The 13,412-nt window shown below is 36.6% G+C and overlaps 1 protein-coding gene across 2 annotated transcripts in view; it reads left to right on the top strand.

Moving 5' to 3' along the window:
• Positions 1 to 13,412, top strand: part of LOC138712240 (mucin-2) — a 100,465-nt gene that overhangs the window by 67,689 nt on the left and 19,364 nt on the right. For both annotated transcript variants that reach the window (XM_069843805.1, XM_069843806.1), the window contains exon 2: positions 2,182 to 2,254. The gene's annotated coding sequence lies outside the window, so the exon portion shown is untranslated. The remainder of the gene's footprint in view (positions 1 to 2,181; positions 2,255 to 13,412) is intronic.

Genomic DNA, 13,412 nt, shown 5'->3' on the forward strand with positions numbered 1-13,412 from the left:
CATTATCGATTACGCATCATGAGTTTAGTGCTCACCAACATCCCTACTATGAGTATACACTGTCAAAAGTATTGTAAAAAAAGTTGATTTTTTCAATTTTGTCCCATTTTTTACTCAGTCTGGCCCACTGTGCACTGGCTCTGGCTTCAAGTGGATAAGTGGCGAATAGTCGAGTACCCGCCTTTGGTAAAAAGAATATGCATGTACTATTTGTATACGTGTATATACATTTTTTTTTGTGGCACTAATATTTTGACACTACCTTTGTAAGCCAGTGGTTGTGAAAGTTTCTTCCGGAAAGATGTTTTTGTATTCCACACAACAACGGTGACTATTTCTTGCTTACATTAGTCATGCGACGACCTGTTATTTCTGTAAAGATCAGTAATATAATCGGGCTGATATTTACTTATATCATTTTTGTGGTTACTTGAAGTTGCCTTCCAGAGCTTTTTCAATTTATTTAAGAGATTAATAGAAAGTGCTTCTAATATCTTTGGTCTATGGCAATTTATTTCAATGCAATGTACATAAAGTATTTCTTTAATCTGTGACGCAAATTGTTCAACGATTCTCAACTGTACGTGCCCCGGACCAAATAATCGAAAGAAGAAGGTGCTTCTAAGGTCTTTGATGCAGGACAATTTATTTCAATACATTGAAGATAAGTTACTTCTTGAATTTTTTGCAAGACAAACTATTTGAATTCATTGAGAATTATTTCTTCAATTTGTGTATTTGTCTCTCAGAGGTTTATAACAGATTTAAGAGATTAATAATAATAATAATAATAATAATAATAATAATAATAATAATAATAATAATAATAATAATAATAGTTTATTACTGTAATGAGCATTTCAAAAAATGCTATAGACATACACATTGTTTGGCAGAAAATGGAAGCAATAGAAGAATTGATGTATTGGCCTATAAAAGCAATTCTGATATTGACATAATGATCGACCATAGGCCAGAGAAACTATTCGTCAATATTTAAAATTATTTTGGCAAACATAATCTAGAAATCCAGAAATCCATTGTTACCTCTTATAGGATACATAGCTCTTCTACGAAATCATTGTTATAACCAGACTGCGGTCTAAGGTCACCGATTCGCGAATCTGAAGTTTGGAACGCATGGAGTATACGTGACGTCATAATCCATGGGATGGGATGGCACTGTGAGAGTTCAGTTGGTTTCATAAGAAATTACATTACCGCCTTTCTCATTCTACTTGGCGTGGGTCCTTGCAGTCACCATACGTACTTGAGATCCTCGTGAGTAAACAAGTATACTTTATTTCTTTTCATTTATTTATTTCATTATTTATACATGCATATTTGCTTAGCCTTAATTTCGCTGTTTTATAATTCACACTACTGAGGAACATGTCGAAAATTAAGAGCACAAAGCGTTCCCTTCAGAACGAACTTGTAGAGAAATTTGGAAAGGAATATTTTCTTATTAAAGGAAAAAAACACTGAATTTTGCAAATTGTTAGAAAAGTATAAGGACAGATAGAACTCGATTCTTTCAAAAGCAGTGTAATAACAAACGGTACATAGAAAATATTTAATTATACAGTCAAAACTGGCCTTCAACATCAAAATCAGACATAAAACATCAAAAAGAATTTCATCAAGATTTGTGTATGATGTTGGTACATGCCAACATTCCTTTCAACAATATTTCAAAGCGTTTCTTGAAGCAGTCTGATCTGCACACGTCTTATTCTTAATGCAACTAATAAAGAGTTAAAAACTTAAATAAATCGGATTACAATGTAAACAATTCAAAACTCATTCCTAGTGTCCCTTAAGCGATTAATCGAAGATGCTTCTAAAGTCTTTGATCCAGGACAATTATTTCAATGCAATGGAGATAAGTTATATCTTGAATGTCGTAAGTGAATGTCCACCCGATTGTACTACCGGTACTGTTTGTTCTGTAAATAGCAGATACAGAAGACATTTGAATGGTTCAGAGCCATAGTGGGCCAAGCGCCATTTATTAAAACCGGAGAAAGCAAGGGTTAAAGTTAAGTGAATACCACAGTTAATAAATGGCGCTTGGCCCACTATGCCTCTGAACCATTCAGATGTCTTGTCAGTTGATTCATTCTTTATCTATCAAATTAATATAATTTACTAACAGGGGCGTTTCTTTATTATTTTCAGGTATTATACGAGTCATACCCTTCAGTATCCAAGATTCTGCACAACAGGACAATTCTAATTGAAGAGTGAAAAGGTGAGACAAATTACATAATAAGCATTCTTTCATATTTATTATGTTCTACCTCTGTTAATTTGTTGATAGAAATGTTGAAAATTAACTTTTTGACATGCACCATAAAAAATTTTGTCTTTGATTTAAAACGTGAGAAATTATATAATGAAAACCACCGGCATAGCTCAGTCGACTAAGGCGCTTGTCTGCCGATCCGGAGTTGCATTAGGGTGCGGGTTCGATTCCCGCCTGGGCTGATTATCTGGTTGGGTTTTTTCCGAAGTTTTCCTCAACCATAAGATAAATGTCAGATAATCTATGGCGAATCCTCGGCTTCATCTCGCCAAATATCATCTCGCTATCAACAATTCCATCGACACTAAAAAACCTCGTAGTTGATACAGCGTCGTTAAATAACAAAGTAAAATAAAATTGTATAATAAATATTCTTTCATATTTATTATGTTTTTCCTCAGTTAATTTGTTGACAAAATTGTTGAAAAATAACTTTTCGACTTGCATAATAAACATTTACCTTAGATTTAAGTAGGCCTATATAAAAGCTTGAAAACCACTATTATGGCAGCTGGGCCCCCTTGAAAACCTACCAAGCATGGTAATCACTCGACCATCTAAAATGTTTGTTCAAATTATGATGAAAACTTTTATTGATTCTAATTCACGTTAACACTTTGTTTAAAAACGTAAAATTGTTTAGTCGACACGTTAAAAGTGTTAAAATTTAAAATAGGTTATGTACCTTAGACAGACGGTCCGTTTCGACGCAGGTGCTGCGTTATCTTCAGTGTCCTACGAACTACTATTGTTCCTGTTGATCTTGAATTCTGCCATTTGTATCCATCAGTTGTAGGGGTGGGGATATGTTGCTCTTATGGTGGGGGGTGGTTGTTTGTGTGTTATGTATTATGATATCGAATAATGTGTGGGTATTGAACTATAATTGTGTATTAAGTATATGTTGTGGGTGTGTTATTGTATGTTTGTATATTTCGTATTGTTCTAACATGTTTAACTGTGGACTTTTTGGTGTGATGTGTAGAATTTCCATATCTGTTTCTACATTATTGTAGTCGTGATTATTGTTGATAATATGTTCTACGTAATCACATCAAACATTCAAATGAATATAATTCAACTGGCATCTTCAGACTAAAATGCAATAGCGGCACACATTTTTACATAGGACAGACAGGAAGATCCTTTCAAACAATATATAATGAAGACGTTAAAGCTATAACCAAACCCTACATCACATCAAATTGCGCGGAACATATTATCATTCACATATAGGTAACGTAGGCCTACTGTACTGATTTGTGAATGATCGAAAATGTTCATTCATGTATGATAGCACAGTAATCAGATAATGGGTTGAAGCTATAAAATCAGTGGCAACTGTTGGAAAGGGAAACTGGATGCCATCTTCACTGTGGAAATAATTTAAAATGTTTATTTTGTTTCCAAGCGTCCGACGGCGGTTTAATGTTATTATTTGAGTTGCGATGTATTATGTATATTCAATGCCGAATTCACCATCCAAACACTCCATAGTTCAGAGTGTTGCATTGGAGTTAAATCGCTCGCTTGAACTCGGTCGAGTGTCGCACCCTCAAGTGAGATACGATCGGTCGTGACACGCTCGTAATAAATAGAAGCACAGTACAAGGTCATCTCACCGACATGTCTTATCTTGTATGGAAGGCGACAGATAAGATATAGATATATTTTGCTCACACGGTAAAAATAAGGCTTTATTTTCTGCGTTTATGACAAACGTTTAATGGAACAGTCAATGGAACGTACCAAAACAGGAACATGAAGTTATAAATAAAATAGTATGAAAAACTTCGATATACAGTTATTATTGCTAATTAATATATTTGATTTACCACATATACAGTGTTCCGCCTATATACTACGACAATGTAGAAACGTTTTACAAAATATTATTGATATAGCAGTAGATTAATAACAATATTAGTACAGAGATAACGTCACAAAAAATGTAATAAAACGAATAATCATGCTGCACAACTGTTACAGACGCAAAGATTGATACACTAATATTATTATTATTATTATTATTATTATTATTATTATTATTATTATTATTATTACTAGAAAACTTGATACAGTTCTTGCATTATCGTGATTGTGTTCTCCGTTTATAATAATTACGTTTACATCCAATAAGATCTATCAGATGTGGCAAAAACAAAATCACTCCTGTGGGGGGGGGGGACATTTACCTACAACATTTATATTACATTTTAAAGCAAGTTTTGTAGTAGTACTATGGAGAGGTTAGTTAAACACTGCAAAGTTTTCAAATGATAAACAACTATGATGTTATTACACAGTTCATCACTGTAACAAGAACGAATGTCTAACGCTCGGCTTATAACGTTCGAGGATTTATCGCTCGTGACAATTTTACCCATCATGCATGTGCGCTACCTATCGGATTATGCTATGAACTACTTGGCGCTCGAGCGAAAACGTCCGATGCAGACCACTGCCACAGTTTATATGTAGTATTTTGATTTCACATAACTTCGTTCTCAAAAATCACTGACAGCCACTGCATATAAGCTGAAATAAAAAAATAATAATGAAGAAATTACTGTTAAGATACAGCAATATCAAAATACGAAGAAAGATTACAGGTTGAAACTCAACGTCAGCTCACGAATTAGGGATGAAGAGAGGGAGAACTTTAGCGTGCTGGGTTGCAAATGTGCGTTCTGATCATAAAGAAGAAAATGTCCTCGAGCGTCAATACAACGAGGCGTCGCCTTGAGGTTGTGTGACGGCGCGTCATTCCCTTCCTCTAGGCTCTCGAGGTGAAAGTCGATTGGGACAGCCGTCGCACGGATGGCGTAGTGAGTGGTCTCAAACGGATGCACAATGTCGGTAATTGGTGATCATTTATTTAACCAACCATGCAGTTGTCCTTCGTGGTCGTTTGATTATCATGCTTATTTGTCACTAGATCTGTGGTTTGCTGATTTAATGGCAGCCAAGGACTGTATATTTTTAAGGAAAATAAACGTCTTTCTTCAAAAGAAAAGTGGGTGTGAGAGGCAGTTGAAGGAGTGCTCCTTTGGAACGTTGTCCTCACTGTGAAAATAATTCAAAACGTTTACAGTATTTTGTTTTCGGTTTCCCCATAAGTTTAATCCTATTATTCGAGTTATGATACATATTCAATGCTCAATTTGTCGTAATTGCTTTTAGTTTTCATTTGAAATAGGTGTACTTATTTATTTTTCATAATCGGGTCCTTCCATTACTGATTTTCTAGCAGCCACTGGAATTTAAACCTGATTGACGGTATGTAAACTAAAAGGCTCGTCCTGAATGAAAAGGCTCCAGCCAATGTTCTTGCTCGAAAAGAATTCGTCCATGACTAAATTTCATCAGCCGCAACTGGAAATTAAACCGGATTTACAGTACAGTACAATCCTGCTAGTCTGAACTCCGCTAATCCGAAATTCCGGATAATACAAACAAGCAAAAGACAGCGAGAGAGAGAGAGAGAGAGAGAGAGAGAGAGGGAGGAGGAGGAGGAGGAGGAGGAGGAGAAGAAAGAAAAAAGAGAGGGGAAGAAAGAGAGGAGAAAAAGAGAGTATGCCCTATTTGAAATGAAATTCAATTTAATGGTACGGTATGTAGAAACTCAAAATTTACAATATACAGAGTGTTTAAAAAATACGGGGCATAATTTCAGGTATGTATTTCCCACATGTAGGCAATCAAAATAGTTAATTACAACATGTGTCCGGAAATGTTTTATTTCCAAGTTATGGCCTTGACAACATTGAAATTCACCGGAACGTTTTTCTTTCCGCAGGTCGTTGCTGTCAAAGGAGACATTAAGAGGGCACTCTGACAGTTCATTCCGAGGCGAAGGTTACATTCAGTGTTGTGTAGGCGTTAGACTGTGCGACATGTATTCAAATCAAGAGCTGGCAGAGATACACTTCATGCACTGTAAGGCGGACGGCAATGGTGCGCTGGCTCGTCGTTTGTACCAGGAGAGGTACCCACAGCGACAATGTCCAGATCGGAAGACATTTGTACGTCTCCATTACCGTCTGTGCGAGTATGGAAAATTTAACTCTCCTGGTTTAGGAAGGGGACGACCAAGATCTACAACTCCAGAAGTACAGGAGGAGATTCTGGAGGCTGTGAACAGACTCCCTCTATCAGCACACGAAGGGTAGCGTTGCAAGTCAATGTTCTCCATACGACTGTCTGGAGACTGTTGAAAGAGTATCAATTGTATCCTTATCATTTGCAACGTGTACAGGCCCTGTCACCAGAAGATTACCCTGCACGAGTTAGGTTCTGTCAGTGGTTCTTGCAGCAGTGTGGTGTAAATCCGAACTTTCCTGCCTTAGTATTATTTACAGATGAAGCACAGTTCATACGAGATGGCATAACAAACTTCCACAATCAGCATGTATGGGCGTATGAAAACCCACGTGCAACTGTTCCATCTCATCACCAGGTGCGGTTCTCTCTCAACATGTGGGCCGGTATCATTGGTGATCGATTAGTTGGACCCCATGTACTTGTAAACAGACTTACGGGGCAGGCGTACACAAACTTCCTGGAAAACACCATGCCTCATGTTTTAGAAGACACTCCACTGATCAATCGTCAACACATTCACTTCTTGCATGATGGCGCTCCTGCACACTTCAGTCGTACGGCTCGCTGGTACTTGGATCGAAGGTTTTCTGATCGATGGATAGGTAGAGGTAGCCGAATTGCTTGGCCTCCACGCTCACCTGATCTGAACCCTCTCGATTTCTACTTGTGGGGCCATTTAAAATCATTGGTTTATTCGTCTCTGGTGCCTGATTTGGAATCCCTTCGGAATCGAATTGTGGCATGTTCTGAGGACATACGCAATACTCCTGGAGTTTGGAATCGTGTTCGCAGGTCAATGAGACATCGATGTGATGTCTGTATTCAAGCAGGAGGTGGACATTTTGAACATCTTCTGTAATGACAACGACCTGCGGAAAGAAAAACGTTCCGGTGAATTTCAATATTGTGAAGGCCATAACTCGGAAATGAAGCATTTCCGGACACATGTTGTAATGAACTATTTTGATTGTCTACATGTGGGAAATACATACCTGAAATTATGCCCCGTATTTTTAAACACCCTGTATAGTAAAACTTACTTTATCACTAGTGAATTAATTAGTCCTTGTCTCCTTAATACTAATATGATAATCTGTCTGCTTCTTCTGACGAAGAACAGATAATCTTTTCAATACGGCAATGTCCCTCCAACACTTCATAAACCTCGAAACTGAACAAAGCGGTGAACAGTAAAGAGCGGGAGGCGATAAGGCTTTGCATTCCTGTCTCCCGCTCAACACAAAATTTTAATAATCCGAACACAGCCTCAATCTCAGGTTGTTCCTGAATTTGATATGCAGGGTCCAGCAATGAAACGGACGATTATAAATAGTTGCTTATGGACTCAAGAAATTTTCTTTTCAAAATGTCATATAGGAGATCATAAATCCATAGTCTGGCATTTATTTCTTGAAAAGGAGGTCCTTTAAGTGACTACCACTCACGCGTACACACTCTTCATATCTCCGATGTATGTAGTCAATAGAGCGGCGCATTGTTGTTTGAGTACACACGGTTCTTCTTCTCCATGGAGGCTTTTTCTTCAATGCCGAACCAATTTCCTCGAAGATGACGACGAAATTCACGCCTAGGAGCCTCAAAAGTGTAGTTATCGTAAAAGCATTTAATTGCAAAGCCAAATTGTGCACCACTCCACCTTTCCACGATGACTAAACAGCATTGCACTGACAACAGAATGTGCTCGCAATTTATCGCTCCCCAACTGTGCTATGAGAGGTAGCTATACGATCCTTAAAATCGCCCGTTCCTCTGTTGCAACTATATTAATCTCAGAAAAATCCACAAATCATTACGGAAAACACTGAAATTTTACTTCAAGCAAGTAAAGCGATAGATTTGGAAGTAAATCCTGAAAAGACAAAGTATATGATTATGTCTCGTGACGAGAATATTGTACGAAATGGAAATATAAAAATTGGAAATTTATCCTTCGAAGAGGTGGAAAAATTCAAATATCTTGGAGCATCAGTAATAAATATAAATGACACTCGGGAGGAAATTAAACGCAGAATAAATATGAGAAATGCCTGTTATTATTCGGGTGAGAAGCTTTTGTCATCTTGTCTGCCATAAAAACAATCTTGAAGTTAGAATTTATAAAATAGTTATTATATTACCGGTTATTCTGTATGGTTGTGAAACTTGGACTATCACTTTGAGAGTGTAACAGAGGTTAAGGGTGTTTGAGAATAAAGTTCTTTGGAAAATATTTGGGGCTATGAGAGATGAAGTTATAGGGGAATGGAGAAAGTTACACAACGCAGAACTGCACGCATTGCATTCTTCACCTGACATAATTAGGAATATAAATCCAGATGTTTGAATGGGGAGGGCATGTAGTACGTACGGGTGAATCCAGAAATGCGTAATAGAGTATTAGTTTTGAGGCCGGTGGGAAAAAGACCTTTGGGGAGGCCGAGACGGAGATGGGAGGATAATATTAAAATGGATTTGAGGAAGGTGGGATATGATGATAGGGACTGGATTAATCTTGCTCAGGATAGGGACCGATGGCGGGCTTATGTGAGGGCGGCAATGAACCTCCGGGTTCCTTAAAAGCCATAGATAAGTAAGTAAGTATGGCGAAGCTCTTAAAGGGTTTTTGATGCTTAACCTACTCAAAAAAATTTAGGGCCGTATTCATAGACATTTTTAGCGCGGGCTTCCGGTGGATGATCAGCGTTTTTCGTATTCATAAACCAGTGTTAGCGATAGGATATGATTTGAATTCTGTACAAGTAACCAGTGGATAGCCGGGGCTAGCTTAGTACGCTCGTAGCGCGTGCTGCGTAATGTCTATGAATAGCACCCTTAGTTATTATATCTAGTAACAGTATAAGTTCGTAGTAACGACACAGTCTAGTATATACAGACACGAAGCTTCAGTTGTGAGGGTGCTAGAAACAATAGACTGTGCCGGTACTATTTCGCATTGTCTGTAATGAGGCGATATTAGCGATCCTAGTGGTTAGCAACTATCTATGGATGCATATTTACTACGTATTGAGCTTCGTGACTGTATATACTAGACTGTGGTAACGATATATCGTAACACTTGGTTTCACTTCGATTCTTCTATATATTAATCTTACTGCTGGCAGTCATTCCACTGCGAGAGGCTTGTGGCAAAACCTCGTAGCGACGCGCGACGCCCTCGCTCACAGGCAGCGCAACTCGCAAGCTTGAGGGGAGGCCGAAGGAGGGGGTATCGATTAGCTACAACTCAATAGCAAGATATGGAGCTAGCCTCAACCGCGATATAATATCCTGCGCTATATTGGTTTTCTGTGAATGCGCTGCATTGTTTTGTGTTAATTCAATCAAAAGTGCATGCGAATGTTGTTACATAGACCTACTAATTTTGTGTAAAATTGCTCATACTGAGAGAACATTGAGGTCATTATTTGCAGAATTAAAAGAAAAACCGTTTTCAAGTTGGGCGTATGAAACAAAATGTGCTTACAAAGATAGGAGATCGACACTACTTTTACATATTAAAATAGCGGATGGAGGAAGACAAAATATGAAATTTCAATTTTCATAGTACTGTATAAGAAATATTCTTGGCTAATAGGGTGCTCTAAGTTATAATGTTATACCTGTACTCTGTTTTGGGATGAAAATGAGTAGTGATCATTTTCTTACGAGGTCTGTGTTACAAAAAATTTTGATAGAAAATTCGAAAAGCATCTCCTGTATAAAAATATACTAGGTAAGCAGATTTTTTCAGTTAGTTAGTTAGTAGGGTTTAAAAAGGGCGCGTCAGCTACTATGGCTATTTGCGCCCTTATCTAAAGTCCTTCATAAAACAGAACACAATACAATAATCAGAAGGCTTAAAATAATTAAAAAGTGTTGTCACGGTTAAAACGAGGTACACAAATGCAGTTTCAACAAGGTGATGCAAAAAATCATAAAAGTGAGCAGTTCTCAGACCCTAACTAGTATTTAAAAAGAAACAATAAAATAATAAAACAAATGCCACCAGAAATAAATTATCTGGCGCATTTCTAAAATACTCGGATGTAAAAGGTCCGAATGTCAAGCTTGTTAAAAAATATATTGAGCAAATGTAACCTCCAGATGTAAAGGGTCCGGAGGATAGATTTTTTCAGTCTACTCAGTATTTACACCTTAGCTTCGCCACTGAAGTCTCATAGGTAATCTTTAGCTCTTGTCTTTGCAGTATGACAAAGAAGATTAAGGAATAAAGGAAGACCTCCCTTGATGTGGAAACAGAAGTTGGATATGAGGTCTTCCTTGGTGATTAGGATGAGAAAGGTGCAGTCCTTATGGGATGTGATTATTGATATCCTTGTTGATGATTATAGTAAGGACATTGAGAGTAGTGGTGATGCTGTAATGGTGAACAAGAAGAAGAAGAGAAGAGAAGAGAAGAGAAGAGAAGAGAAGAGAAGAGAAGAGAAGAGAAGAGAAGAGAAGAGAAGAGAAGAGAAGAGAAGAGAAGAGAAGAGAAGAGAAGAGAAGAGAAGAGAAGAGAAGAGAAGAGAAGAAGGGACAGTGAAACTGCTCTGCTGTGGAATGAAGTTAGCGCCATCTCCAAGAAATTTAATAGTCATGTGGGATATACATCGATGGAAAGAAATTCAACCGCAAAGGGATTTTTATTTTCATGATGTGGTAATTCACACAGAAATTGGAACGCATGCAAATGATGCAGCTGTATTGTTATTCAAAACAATGGAAAAATTGAACGGAGAGTTTCTGTTCTAATTATTGCAATAAAGACAATTGCTTGTACTTCGCACAGGTGAATATGGCTAGGTTCTGTTTCTTGCCCTCAATTTCGTTCTACGTGCTGATAGCGGCGGTCAGATCGTGAGGCGCCCAGCAGAAGGAGAGGAAGATGAACGATGCATGAATTCGCACCTACTTTCCCACTAGATGACAGAACTCATTCATAAGTGAAATTTATGCTTCGACATAGCGTGAAAGCTTTGACAACAGATTCCAATCCCGCACACGGAATTAGTATTGCAGGATTTTTACTTTTTCATATTAAGTATGAACAGTGTGCTTAAATGCGACAGGTTCATGTCAGTAGATTTACTGGCATGTAAAATAACTCTTGCGGGACAAAATTCCGGCACACCGGCGACACTGATATAACCTCGGCAATTGCGTGTGTTGTTAAACAAAACAATTTACAATTTTTTTTTTCGAGATTTTTATGTACATTGTACGTGTAGTCAAGATCTCTGATATTGAAAAAGTAGTGTTAGGTTTGTTGTCTGGCAGTTCGTGTGTGTAAAGTAAATTCTCCTAAAATAAAATAGCGGTAAAAATAATTTTGTCTATATCCATTACCTACATGTCAATTTATACGTACAGAACTGAAGTGCAAGAAATGTAATCACATTATAAAAATTAATGGGACATCAAAAAAAGACCGGGATGTACACAAGACTGGCTGCAATCTTTCCTTTTTCATAAATTTTTTGTATGATAATGTGAATAAGTAGAGATATTATGCCTCCAGAAATGTTCTAGTTTTAAAAATAAATAATCATTATTCATATATTCATTCCTAAAATTGAACTACTCTAAAAGAAAAATTTAAGGTTAAAAGATACGAGTAACTCTCTAACTTCAGCTAACAACAGTCATTAAAGAAAATACAAAAATGAAATGTATTGTTCTGTAAAATAATTAAGAATATATACATATTATATGTCTCCAAATGACAAGACTTTAGGCTTAAAGATAATATTTACAATAACTATTTTTCTAAAATTAATCTAACTAAATATGCAGGAGAGATTATTTTTCTTCGAAAGTAACAAATCGTACTATAAGATCCCTTTCTCGCTACAAATAATTTAAAAGTAATCAAATAATAAAATTGTGTTAGTTCCTCTTGTAATGGTCATAAAGATTTTCTTACTTTCAGTAAGTTATAAAAACCACTTTTTTTGTACGCGGGCTATGTCCATAAAATATTTTCCTTCAAAATGGTTTATTTTAATGGCGCTATTGGTTGCTTGACAAAAAATCTCTTTATAAAATGCTAATATTATATATGAACGACAATTGTCTGTCTGTACTTATTTCTTATTTCCTACCCTGTCATAGAGAAAGACTTTAAAGACCAAAGACGTTCCATTTTGAGAGACTACTCCGGGAAAATTGTTAAGGGTCTATTAATTTCTTTCTTAGCCTGCTGTGGGCCACGAACCAATCGAATGGTATAAATGGAAAAATATTGCAATTAATTTTTTATTTCGTTGCAAAGCCTGCTGCTATATGATATTAATATATAGTGAAGCGAGGTGAGTCAGTGAAGTTATGGTTTTACAGTGCAGTGAATAGTTCCGATCAGTGATAATTTATAGCGTCAATGAAATGTGTTCTATAGTGTCAGTGAAATGTGTGCTAAAGTGTCAGTGAAATGCGTCATAGTGCCACTACAGTGAGTGAGATGAGAATAAAGTGAAAGACTATTGAAACTTATGTAGGGCCTGTACATAATAATGTAGGTTGTAATGTAAAATTAGGTATTTTATTTATGTTTTATTATTATTGTGTTAAAGTCTATTGTGTATTCTTATTGTATTGTGTATTATTGTGTATTGTTTATATTTTATTGTGTATTGTTTATATTGTATATACACTGCCACCGGGTGCATGCCCACTTGCAGTGTAAATAAATACATACAAAAAACAATAGTATCATACGTGTAATTCTGAACAGTAGCAGGCCGTGGATAGAGATGCTACTTTGCCTTCAAATGCTTCTCGCATTACGCATATTGTGTTCATTATCTGTTTGTAATTGTCGTAAATTAACTGATACATCATCATTGTGGACATATGGACATATATTTTTTAGTGTTACAGTTATGAATGGTTATATAATTTAATGCTCTGGAATCTTCGTTTCACTGATTTGTTTGAAGAGCTGCGTATAGTTAAATACAAGTTAATATGTTAATATCTTCTTGAATTTTAATGTCTTTAT

The sequence above is a fragment of the Periplaneta americana genome, chromosome 13 (assembly GCF_040183065.1).
Source record: "Periplaneta americana isolate PAMFEO1 chromosome 13, P.americana_PAMFEO1_priV1, whole genome shotgun sequence".
NCBI classification, from domain to species: Eukaryota; Metazoa; Arthropoda; class Insecta; order Blattodea; family Blattidae; genus Periplaneta; species Periplaneta americana.